Here is a 14,139-nt window from a genome sequence, read left to right as displayed (position 1 = left end):
TATTTGGTTTTGAGGCTTTGGGGTCAAGAACACCTTTTATGCAGGGTTGGACTGTCATAGCTCGCCTCGCGAGCAAGGCAACTGAACCAGGGGTACTGCTCGCCCCTAGCTTGCCTCGCGAGTAATGCAACTCGCCACGGCGAGTAATGCTGCTCGCCTCGCGAGCAAGACAGTGCTTACGGCATTGTTTGCTCGCCTCAGGTCTTGTTGACGTCCTTTAAGCCGGTGTTACCCGAGCAGTCTTTTATGAAATAAACCCCTCAAAGTCTAGATTCTATTGTCTAATTTTAAGTAAAGATCTCTTGAGGAAAAGCAAGTATTTGGCATAGTTAGCAAAGCATGGCAAAGAAAGAATAGTAAGATAAGGACGGGTAGCAAGTCAACCATTAAGAAAGGGAAGAACTAGAGCCTCGGTATAGTTATCGAGAACTAGAATAATTAGCAAAGAATAGAATGCTAGGCATGAGTAGTATGCTTGATTAGATGCAAAGTGATTTAGAGCATTCTCTTCGTATAGAAACTAGCGTGCCATACGAGTATGGCAAGACGTGAATTGATTAGATGTCTCTTCACATAGAAAGTTAAGCAAGCATATAGTTTACCTCTAATGGGATCATTTAAGGATCCGAGGTAAAAGAAATAGTATATATAGATTTAATACTCATGCATTCATAGACTAAAGACTTTAATAAAGCTGTGAAGCGATTAGATATCTATTCACATAGAAAGCTTTAGCAAGATGTAGTGGTTGTGTCCCTTGTGGCTCACACTAGGATGGCTTAGGGGGTTTCCACCAGGGTAAATGGGGTTAGCCGTAAGGATCCCGCACGTCACTGCAGGAGTGCCGTTGGTTATTCCTTAGATAGGTTCCATCGGTTATATAGGGATTGCGCTCGGGGTTACTCCACTCGTGGCTTTCCGTAAAATGAACTCAGATTATAATTGTTTGTTAAACGCTAACTTAATGAACTTGACTATGCATATTTATTAGACATGTTTATGTTGTGTCATAAAGCCTTGGCATAGACTGTCAAGAACTAGAAAGAATAAGTAAGTAGAAAGTCAAGAGCTAGCAAGCTAGAAAGAGTCACTTTGGTGGCAAGATTAAGAAAGTTTTTAGATACAACATATTCAAGTAAGCAAGTTCGGAGAGTTATACCGACGACGATCATAGGTTTCCCCTAATTGTCCGGTTTAGAGTCGTGTCATGACTTAGCAAGTGAAGGCCTTGATGCGTAGGTCGTATCTTGGAATTGCGGTTTTAGTTCCCCCTTAACCGCCATGACACGTATAAAAAGAGAAGCCTATAACAAGTAAGGTAAGCCTATGACGGGTCTAGCATGCACTACCGTCTAGGAAAGCAAGACTCCACACATGTATAATCAACCGTCAGGTTGTAATGTAGACACGTGGCGACGATAGGTTTTCCCCTGAGGTTGCCTATAGCCTAGGGTTAGGTGGAACTCACTGAGACATTATGTCTCATCCCAATCCTTATTTGTTTCAGATATCAGGTTGGTTAGCAAGCTAGTAGCCGAATGGATGCTGTGACAGGTGTTGGTTCGTACCCGATGCCGGATGATGTGGATCTTCAAGGATGTATACATTATGTATTAGGAAAGTTTAAGATGTAATCTCTTGTACGAACTCACGTTGTTGTATAGTTATTCATTCGAAAGTTTTATTGTTGTAAATTTTAATGTATCCAGTACTAAAGATAACGCACGTGCTAGACTTTCTAGATACGTCTAGTATGGGCGTTACATGTACCACTTGTGCTTTTTCTATCCGATTTGCAACTGGTAAAATCTGAATCATAAAACCCAACTAAACAGCAAGAACTTCCCTTTGGATACCACAATCCAAAATTGGTGGTTCCACTTATATATCGAAAAGTCTAAAATATGTTTTTGGTCCCTGCAAATATGGCGAGTTTGGGTTTTGGTCCCTGGTAAAAAAAAAATTGGAATCCATCCCTGTAAAATATTTTGTTTTTTAAAATAGTCCCTGATGTAACACCCCCACTTCTATTTTTAAATAATTCAATGATGTTTAATAGGTAGAGTTTTGATTAATATTATTGTTGATGCTGCTTGTGCTTGAGTATTATTTTATTGTTGAGAAAATATAAATAATGGCGTGGAGTAGGAGGTGCTTTGCGAAAATTAAAAGGAACGAGGAGGAGTGTCATAACAAAATAAATAAAGAGACGTGGGTGTAGAAAGTACGATTATAATAAGTGGGGGAGGGGAGAAGTAAAAGAGTAGTGCGTAGGAAAGGAAGACAATTATAGCGAAAAGTGAGCCTGAATATAAATAGGAATCTTAGGGATTAAAAATCAGTTTTGCTGATCAGAGAAAAGGGAGAAGAAAAGCAGAGGGAGAGAAGTGGAACTCTAGTGCAGCAACATCGAGAATCTCTTCATCTCTAGGGTTCAATATTCTGTTGTGTGGTGGTAAAGGGGTTATAGGAGAAGTGTTGTTATGATGGTGATGAGGACGTTGTTGGGGTTAATTAATTTTAAGGTTATGATTGTTGTTATGAGGAAGAGTTTCACTAAAAATTATGATGAACGGATGTAAAATTGTTGTTGAAAGAGTTTTGTTAAGGGAACCTAGTTTAGAGATTAGAGTTAAGAACATGACCCTGAACGAGTGTAAAATTGGATAGGTTAAGAGGGAATTAATGCCCAAACAGTAGGGTAAACCTAGAGTGATAATTAGGGACAATTGGGGCGTTTTGGGATTGAGTTAAGTGAGTTAAAAGTGATTTTAAGTGTTTTTGGAAAATAAGTGATTCTGGGATTTTTTTTTTTTGGATGTAAAAATATGATTTTTCAGAAAAGTATGATAGGATTAATTTAGTAGAACGCGTAGATGAAAACGGAATTGAAATCGGGTTAACGGTTGAGTTTTTACTAACGAAACGGCAAAACCGGAATTGTAGAGAGCTGCAGCGCAGGTCACTGGCTACTGCCTGCCCACGCCTGGGCGCAGCTTGCCAGCGCCTGAGAGCAGCAAGGCAGCCCCTCATGGGTGACTGTTTTGTTGTGCCTTTGTCTTCGTGCTGTCAGAACTGCGAGTGTTACGTTTTTGTGCCTTTTTTTTACCCTTTTTCTATTCCGAATTGAGCTTAGGTGTCTTCATGAAAGTTGTAGTTGTAGGTATGGATGTTAGTTTTCCAATGGCTTTGGTCTCACCTCCATACGCCATCCATAACGTGAGTTATGATCAAAGTACTACACAGGGGACAACAAGGTCATGCAATCTACCTAGGTTCAGGGAAACCAATCTTTCCACCCTTCTCTGTACCGAATTGGATTTAGGTTTATTCATGAAAGATGTAGATAAAGGTGTTAGCTTTCATTTACCAATGGATGGAATCCATCAGTCCCTCTAGAACTTGAGTTATGATTTAAACACCGCACTTGGGTCATGATCCGTTATTAATGAAATTTCAGTACAATCCTTTTAGTGGATTCTTCAACATCTATAAAAGTAGTAGTGATTTCAAGAAATCCATTAGTGTGTAAAGTAAATGTAATGACCTCTAAATTACATATATATATATATATATATATATATATATATATATATATATATATATATGAGGGAGTGTGTTCGAGCATAAGTAGAAGTGATTACCTCAAGATAATTTGGATGACGCTACGAGGAATATTGATAGAGAGGTAAACACTTAAATTAGAATGGAGAATAATGTATACTAATAGAATGAAAAAGGTAGTAATGGAGGGAACGAATGACAAGAGTAGATTCCAAATTTAGTAATGAATAACAAAGGGATGTGTTGTGTACATATGTTCGCGTAATATATTGTTTAATGATGAGAGGTTACTGTCGTATGATGCAAATCTATGTTGAGATGATAATTGTTGAATGGTGATGATGAATGATGTAATAAATGATGTTTGTGAATGACGAGAAATATTGATGATGTATCTTGTTTAGGGTGACGAATAAATGATGAAGTGGGTTATGTTGTGAGTAGGAGTTAAAACATTGGGTAAGGTCAATGGTGAAAATAACAGCGAGAAAAGATATCCAGTTAACTAAGGTTTACAAGACAAGACTTCAATGGAGCAGATAGTGTGGGTACGTGGTGAGTCTAAAAACACACGATTTAGTAAAAGGGGTATAAGACGATCATAAAAGGGGATATGAAGTAGGTGCTTTTCTGAGTAATTGATGAGGTTATACATAATCTCCTTAAGCCAATAATGAGTTTAGGAGTACCGTTAAGTGAAAGAGTAAAGGAGCCAATGTAGTTAAAGAACTTAATATGAATGTTTGATAGTAATGGGTAAGGTGTAAAAATGAATAGAGAATATAGAGGTCTAATTTAGATGATTGTAAACGATGAGAGGGTCGTTAAGATGAAATGTAAGGGAAGATGAGGAGTTGTATATTAAGTAATGAAAGATAATAGGAATGATGATAACGGTTGTTTTATCTTGGTTTTTGGGTGTCAAACATTGATTACGTTTGAACCTTTTAACCTTTGATATCTCATTTTTTTCTTGGGAAGGGAAAAATAAGAAAAACCCTTGAGAATCGAGGTCCGGGAGTTGTTTTCGTTACGAGAAGGTGTTAGGCACCCATAACGACTATAGTATCCTATATGAACCGTCTTTACTTTCTACGCGCGCGCTTTATTTTTAAATGCTATTTAAAAAATGATATTTACACCTAAGAGTTTACTAAGTCAAGAATTGGAGGGAGAAGAAAGTGTTTGAATTTTGTTTTATTGGAATTGAAGGAATATTGGTTCCTTGCCTACGTACCCTTTTATGGGATCAAACTCCATGTAGTTCTCTTCCAAAAAGTGTTTTTGTTTTTGTTGGTTGATTTTAATTTTTGAAAATGGAATTTTGAAGAATAGAAAGAGGCCTCAAGGGCATGAGAATTGAAAAAGAGTGATGTTGGTCAATTTATTTACAAAACTTTAGTCTAAGTATTTAGCAATTGATTTATCATTTATTAAGAAAATAAAAGGGAAAATTCAATGGGATTTTGATCCCAAAGTTTCTTTGGAAAATTATTTGAGTGAAGTTGTTCGTGTTTTTTTTGAAAAAAGGATTTTTGCCTAAGTTTCAAAGTTCCTAAACATACATCTAAGCATACATTCCCTAAGCATACACCTAAAGTATCCATGTGATGTGTGTGCATGTGTCGGTGCTTGTGTCGGTGTACATCATTAGAGTCCATTGTCCTTTTACAACATTTGCCTAAATACAAACTACTTCCCTTATGAGAACTTAATCTCACATGAATTAAAGCCAAAAATAGAGTGCAATAGAAAAGAAATGGAAAGTGAGATGAAGATGATGAGGGATGCTTATGAAACAATGAAACAAAATGGTTAGTAATATAAGGCATAAAATGGTAGAAAAGATAGGCAAGGAAATATTAAGCAAATCAATGAGAATTAACACTAAAAGGTGGTGAAATATGCCTAAAATTTACCATGACATGAAAGCAAGATTATGACCTATAATTTTCATATCCTTTGCAAATTTCCAAAGAGTTTTATTTCAGCATATGACATGAAGCTTCCAAAGTTTTGGCACACTTTAGACCTATTTTGCACTAATTTTGCACATAGTAATATTCAAACAATTTACAACACAAGAAAGCAATATCACACATCACAAACAGCACCAAATATTCCAAATCAAACAACAAACAAAATATTAAAGTTACTCATCAAGCACCAATTATCATGAGCCAAAATATTGGAACCAAAATATGCAAAACGTTTCACAAAATTGGACAAAAAGCAACACAAATCACAAACAAATCTCATGCATTTTTCAACAATTTTCAACATGCAAATAGTCACAAGAAACAAGTCTTGATCATCCAAAACAAATGCAAGAGAATTCACAAGTTTTTTTTGCAAGTTTTCAACAAAGTTTTTTCAACAAAGTTTGAAAGAAATGCGTTAACAAAAGACAAATATTTTCACATATTTTTCCAGCACTTATCATGCAAGAAATATCAAGAAACAATCAAAAATCATCAAGAAAAACAATAGAAATTTGTTTGGGAATTTTCTCATGAAATTTTAACGCGACAGTGGTGTATTTAGCAAAAACAGTGTAGAAATAGCGTAAAAATATAAAGAAACAGCAGAAACAAGGTTCACAGGGCCCAAGCCCAAGCATGCAGAATCCAAGATCAAACAGGGTGCACAGGGACCGTCGGATTGATCCACATGGATCAACCCGAGATCTAAACACCACAAAGGCCTAAGGAGCATGGTGATAGGGTACACAGGCACGCACAGAATAAAACGAAATCTAAGCTTCTCTTAAAACACCAGAACGCGTGAAACCAAACCAAAACACCCCGGCAAACGCAACGAAGAAGATGACTGGAGAGAACTCCGGTGCGGTGGTTGGAATTTCACACTTTACCGTTTTTTAAAAACAAATCACACCACCGGAACCGAAATTCTCTCCTCTTTCAATCTTGAAAACGAAATTTGAAAAGGAACACAGATACAAGCTAGATCGGGATTTAAACAGCACGTAGAAAGTGGAAAGGATTACCTCGCGTTCTTTGCTTGAGATTGAACCGGTTGTGGATCTTGCTCTAGCACTTCTTCTTCCCTGGCTGAGATTCTCGTTCTTGAGCTATGGATTATGAAAACGTTGTTGTTGTTGATTCCGTTTCTCTTCTGTTCTTCACTACGATCCGGCCTTTCCTTTTTCGAACAGTCCGAATTTCTGCTCATTCTTCTGGATTTGAACACGGTGATGTTGAATATGGTGATGAACGTGATTCGGTTGTGGACATGATTTGGTGACGATGAATGAATCGGTGGAGTAGTGATTTTCCAGTGATGGTTTTGAGTTCGCAATTGATGTTGTTGATGAACGCCGGAAAATTCAGTGGTGAATTATGTGAAACGGTTACGAATCGGAGATTACGGTAGTGATTTTGGAAGTTTTTGATGATGAAGATTGTTGAAGGTGAAGGTTGGTTTATGGAGGTTGAAGATGAAGTTTGATGGTGGTTGAAGGTTGTTGTGGTGGTTGAAGGTAGTTAGGGTGGTGGAAGTAGTTTGTTACGGTGGAGGAAGTGGTGGTGGAAAGTTGGTTACGGTGGAGGAAGAAAGAGGAAAAAAGAAAATTGGTTTTGTGATTTTTGTGTATTTGTGAAGAAAAAAAATTAGTCTCTTGACATTGACCATGACTTTGACCTTTATAGGTGATGAAAGGGATGTTGGACCAATAGGATAAGGACATGTGGCACCTGCAAGATTAGTTGGACTAAAAAAAAGGACCAAAAGGCAAATAACAAGACTCTAAGGTTTAAAATGCAATTAAACTAAAATTGGTTAAAAAAGTAAATTGAAAATTAACGTAAAGTGAAACTAAAAATAAAATCAACAAAAGGACTAAAATGAAACAATTACAAAAATGAGGTATTCTAAAATACCTCTCTGCCAAAATTTTATGTGAAATGACCAAAATGCCTCTAGGGACTAAACTGACTCAAAATGTCTCAGATGCAATTTTTTGGAATGGATTTTGACATGAATTAAGACAAGAGCTTATACAAACCAATTGAAAAGACTCAGAGACAATTTTCAGAAATTAAAAGGAATTTTAGCACAGGAAATGACTAAACTGCCCTTTTTATGAATTTTGCAAATAATATTGAAATAAAATGCAGAAAAAGATGCAATTGACTAGAGACAATTCCAAATGACTTGATATGCAAGAAAAACATTTTGGATGACTTGAAATGCAAGAAAACATAGACAAAGTCACAATTGAAGATTTTTCAAAACAAAGACAGTAAAACATACAGCTAAAACATAGTAAACTATCAAGGTAAGCAATATCAAATTGGCAATCACTCAATAGTAATAGACACATATCAGAAATGGAAAAACATTTTGAGCAGGTATTTTTAGGTCCAAAATTAGGGTATACAACGGTGAATAAAACGGGGATCGATTAGAAGAGAGCAAGATGAATAGGAAAAAGGATAAGAGGTAATAGTTATAATGGTTGACGATAATAATAACGACTAGTATCGAGAGAATGAAACCTTGAATTATAATGTAGTCTTAGTGATGAAAGTTGTTGAAGACGAAATTAATGATAAGGTGGTGATATAAGCGGATGATAGAGAGTATTGATGAGGAGTAGTATAATTGTGACAGAGAGTGATGACGATTAATATTATATATATGTAAAGAAATTACTACGATGGAAAATGATAAGGTTATATTATAATAATGATGAGAATGATGATGTCTATGTTGTTGTGATGATGATAGTGTTGATGGTTAATATATGATGATGATGAGAGTGATGATGTGTATCTATGATGATGATGAGAATGGTGATGATGTTTTGTGTGCTTGCATTAGAGTCGTGCATTTTAGGGGGAGACTTGCATTAATATGTGGGTTAAGTGATTAAGTGTATACGTGTAATACTTGTTGAATTTAATTCTTTACATTCATATAGAATCTAGAGCATGATGTCGTGCATTGATGACGAGAAAAGTCCAGTAATATACCTTTGGAAAATTATGCAGGTGAAATTCCAGTAACATTCCTCTGGCAAATTATGTAGGTAACATAACTCTGGCAAAATATGTAGGTGAAAGTCCAGTAACATAACTCTGGCAAAATGATGAGTAGGTGTGGTACCACATTCATATAGGTCGATAGGAGAGTCCATATGCATATATATGATGATGTTTTGTGCTTGGTGGTTGGTAGTGTGAAAATGATGTGTTGTATACATAATAACTGTTGAGAGTGAAGATATGGTGGAGTTTATATTATTTTGATATTTATTTAAATGCGTGTTTTTCCCTATTATTATGTTATGGCAGGATTTCTCACCCCTTATTTTGTTGTGTTGTTTTCTGTATGGTTGGTTGTACCTTGAGTACAGATACTCAGGTTGACAAGGAGTAGCTATGAGACGTTTTAAAAGATGGAGATAAGGGGATGCCCTCCGTTTAGTTCTGTTATTTAGTAGTTGAATAAGCATGTAACACTAAGGTTGGGGATAACGATTTAATTGTTAGTTGCAGTTTGAGTTGAATCTCGGAAACTTTGTCATTCTCCTATTTATGATTATTGAACATCAAGTATGAATTTATTAATGTGATCAGTGAATAATTTTCTTCCTCTCTAGTGGATTTATCTTAAAAAAATATATTTTATTGTTATTCTGTGATATAATGTCCAGTTTTGTGACATCCTTACTAATAAATACATTCTTATTATTTAATAATTATCGTGGTAAAATTAAGGTGTTACACCTGACCCCACTTTAATAATGATTTGGCACATTTTTGCTTACGTGGCATTCGCTGACTGTGTAACTTTGCACAGTTGGCAGCCACGTGGCAATTGTTTCAATTTAATTATTTAAAAACCAATTTTTTAGACAAAAAAAATATATTTTTAGAATTAAAATAAAATATTTAATTTAAAAAAACCAATTAAGTTTAATTAAGTAATTAAAAATTTAAAGAAACAGCAGAAAAGGGGGAAAATTCATAAATTTATCCCTTTGTCCAGAAATTCATAGCCCAGGTCTTAAAAAAAAACAGAACTAAACAACAAGAGAGACCATCTACATCTTGGATCTACAATAGTAACAACAAGAGAGAAGCACTACAGGTAGAGGTAAGAAACACAACAACACATCACCGTCTATAATAAACCATGAACTCAATTCATGACGAAACATCATTTGTTTCCAATCCATAAACAAAAACTAACAGCAACCAAACCAACGTAAAACAAATTCAAGAGGGACAAAATCACTTCTATTGGAATATGGAAGAGAACTGGAAACGTAGAAAACCTTGTTTTCAAGCAACTGCAACTTAAGACTCCTCCGCCACCATCCTCGTCGCGCTACAACGTGCACCACCGTCCTCCACCACCAGATCCGCCATAGTCGGCAACGGCCACAACGTTACCGTTCTCACTCGTTTTTCGTTTCTGTGTTCGTTTGATTTCGTTTATGGGCTTGCTACTCAAATTCGAGATTTTGTTTAAGATTTGATTTTTGTTGCGATAAGATTTGATTTCGTTTATGGGTTTGCTACTCAGATTCTCGGTATCTTTCTCCCTTTTCTCTACAATTGAATGTTGTTTTGGTTGGTTTTAATGGTGATGGAAAAAATTGTGAAGAATGTTACAGAAGAAGAAGAGAAGGGTTGGAGAAGAAGAGAAGAGAGGAAGAGCATGTTGATTCATTAGTTTTTAATTTAAATTAAACCTTTTTTTAATTTTGAAAACTAAATTTAATTTTAATTAAAATGGTTTTTAAATATTTTAAATAAGGCAATTGCCACCTATGTGCCACATGTACGTTTTTGCACAGTCAGTAAATGCCATGTAAGCAAAAATGTGCTAAATCATCAGTAAAGTGGGGCCAGGGACTGTTTTAAAAAATAAAAAAATTTACAGGGATGAATTTCTAAAAAAAAAATTACCATGGACCAAAATTCAAACTCGCCATATTTGCAGGGACCAAAATCATATTTTAGCCTATCGAAAAATTATTTTTACTATTTTTACGTGTGATTCCTTAGCACACATACAAACACTAAACATGATATCGGGTCTACTTGAGGTTAAATAAAGCAATGAGTCGATCATACCTCGGTATCTTTTACCATCTACCTCAATATCGGATTCATCTTTGTCAATGGATAGTGTGGATGCCATAGGAGTTGAGATTGATTTGCAATCTTGCATATCAAACTTTTTGAGAAGTTCTAGTGCATACTTTGTTTGACATAAGAAGATGTCGTCTTGAGTTTTCTTTATGTGAAGACCAAGGAAAAAAGTGAGCTCTTCCATGAGAGACATCTCAAACTCCCCCTGCATCAACTTAGAGAATTCTTGACACATAGTGTCATTAGTAGAACCAAAAATGATATCATCGACATAGACTTGAACTAGTAAAATATTTTTACCTTTACGTTTACTAAACAAGGTGTTGTCTACGTTTCCACGAGAGAACCCTTTTTCTAACAAAAACTTGCTCAAACGTTCATACCAAGCTCTAGGAGCTTGTTTGAGTCTGTATAAAGCTCTTTTCAATTTGTAAACATGATTCAGATACTCAATATTCTCAAATTCGGGTGGTTGGGAAATGTAGACCTCTTCATTTAGTAAACCATTTAAAAAGGCGGACTTAACATCCATTGGAAACAATTTAAAATCAAGACAAGACGTGAATTCTAAAAGTAGTCGTATAGCTTCAATTCGGGCTACGGGAGCATAGGTTTCCTCATAGTCAATCCCTTCCTCTTGGTTATACCCTTTAGCAACTAACCTTGCTTTATTTCTTGTGATAATCCCATTTTCGTCCAACTTGTTTCTAAAAACCCATTTGGTCTCAATAATTGACTTTCCTTTTGGACAAGGGTCAAGGTCCCATACTTCATTTCTTTTAAATTGATTTAGCTCATCTTGCATGGCAAGTGTCCAAAATTCGTCAACTATTGCTTCCTTAATGGTTTTAGGCTCAATTTGAGAAACGAAAGCGGTAAAACCACAAAAGTTACTTACTTGAGACCTTGTACTTACACCCTTTCGAATATCACCAAGAACGTTTTCCAATGGATGATCTCTTGTGGTGATCCAATCATGAGGAGACGATGGTGAGATTTCTTGTTTTTCATCCTCTTGTAAATCTCCCTCAAATTCCTTGTCCTTGTTGTCCTCATTTTTTTGGAGGAGCTTCTTGTTGGACACCATCCTTGACAATCTCCTTGGTATCTATTCCTGCAATATCAAAACCAAAAGTACCTTTCCCAACTTCTTGGGGAAGCGTCTCATCAAAAGAAACATGAATGGACTCTTCAACAGCGAGAGTCCGTTTATTGAAAACTTTATATTCCTTGCTATTAGATGAGTATCCTAGGAAAATATTGTCATCGGCCTTTGCATCAAACACGCCAAGTTTATCTTTTCCATTGTTTAAATTAAAACATTTACATCCAAAGACTCTTAAGTATGACAAGTTTGGCTTCCTTCCCTTAAGTAGCTCATATGGTGTCTTATCTAGGATATGTCTAATGATAATCCTATTTAAGACATGGCATGCAGTGTTAATAGCATCCGTCCAAAAATACTTAGGGAGTTTCATTTCATTTATCGTAGTTCTAGCCAATTCCTCCGAAACTCTATTTTTCCTTTCAACCACACCATTTTGTTGAGTAGTTCTAGGACATGAAAAATTATGTGAAATGTCAAACTCGTCACAATAGTTTTCAAAGCGATGATTAACAAATTCACCACCATGATCACTTCTAAGAGAGATAATTTTTAAAGAAAGTTGATTTTGAATTACATTGGCAAATTTAATAAAGGCTTCAAATGTATCATCCTTGCTAGACAAAAATAATGTCTAAGTAAATCCAGAGAAGTCATCAACGATAACAAACCCGTAATGTTGACACCGAGACTTTTTGTCCTTGAAAGGCCAAAAAGATCAAGGTGGAGAAGCTCTAGAGGTTTTGAAGTAGAAACAATATTTTTGGGTTTAAAAGACACTCTAGTTTATTTCCCCTTTTGACAACCATCACATAATTTGTCCTTTTCAAATTTTACTTTAGGTAAGCCGACAACTAGATCTTTGGACACAATTTTGTTTTGCAAATCAAAGTGAACATGACTAAGGCGTCTATGCCATAACCAAGAATCTTCATTTTTAGCTATGAGACACTTAGCATCACTTGATGATACATCATCTAAATCAAGAACATATACATTTTCAACACGCAAACCCTTAAACATAAAATTCTTGCCATCATTGTGTTGAATTATGCAACATTGAGTATTGTCGCAAAACTGACTGATGCTAAGAAAGTTATGCTTAATCCCGTCAACTAACATAACGTCTTTTATGGTGGTTGTGGAGGGATTTCCCACAACACCCTTACCTAAGATCTTACCTTGGTTGTTATCGCCATAGGAGACAAACCCTTTTTCTTTTCTCGTAAAGTCAATAAACATTGAGGTGTCCCCCGTCATATACCTTGAGCAATCGCTATCTAAATATCACTTTCTTTGCGAGGTTGCAAGGCATTCCTACAAATTATTTAGGTAAGATGTAGGTCCCCAACACAAGTTGGGTCCTTGGGATTAGTGACAAAGGTAGACAATTTGGGTACCCACATCATAATGCCTTTTGGAACTAATTTTTTCATAACATGGCAATGAGGAGTGGTATGCCCAATTTCTCTACAATAGTTGCACTTGTTTTGTGTGCTCACAAGATGACAGACGACACTTTTTCACAAGACACAATTAAATCCTAGATCACGACACATAGATGATGGGTGCTTTAACATGCTAACCATAGTGCAATTTATAAAACAATAAACTCAACTAAAGAATATCATCAAAAACATATAAAGTAAAACTTGATAGGCTTCACAGCGTAGATACAACTGTAGCCTTGTACTACTGCAGACATGACGAGTGGAGTAGTGGAGATAGTGGTTGTACAATTGTACTATGTCTTTTTCCTGCGCTCTTCAATGGATAAGCATCCAATTCCTAAAATAGTAATTGCTCCAGGCTCTTATTCCTTCTGCAATCATATGTATTCAGAATAACAACTTTTAACTAACTCTAGTTTTCAGTCTTCAGACTCTGTTGAACTTCAGCTTCTGATGTTCTTCAGACTCTCTGATGACGTCAGCTTCTGGTGGACTTCAAACACTATTTTCTTCAGATGTTGTTTTCTTCAGACGCTGTCTCCTTCAGACTCTATCTTGCAACACAAGCTTCATTTGTAAATTTCATTGCTCTCATTCGTTCTTTCAGAAACAATACTTGAGTTTAAGACTTATAAATTTTTGTCTATGGTCCTACACACTTGAACAAATATTAGCATATCCAATTGACATTTTTAATACCTTGTTATCATCAAAACTTAAAGTGGTAATATTAACAAATTTTGTTCCAACACTCTCTCCATGTTTTTCAACTTAAACTTCCATAATATTCTCAACAAACCTGTTAGAGTCTCAACAAAGTTTTTTTTTTTTGCTTCCACTAAATAAAGCTTGATCCCTTCAAAGTAGAATAAAAATACCCAAATTAAAAAATATT

The sequence above is a fragment of the Medicago sativa genome, chromosome 1 (genome assembly GCF_051527215.1).
Source record: "Medicago sativa cultivar Bolivia chromosome 1, Bolivia_mono, whole genome shotgun sequence".
Classification (NCBI taxonomy): domain Eukaryota; kingdom Viridiplantae; phylum Streptophyta; class Magnoliopsida; order Fabales; family Fabaceae; genus Medicago; species Medicago sativa.
The sequence above is the reverse complement of the archived record's forward strand: the minus strand, read 5'-3'. Positions refer to the sequence as shown.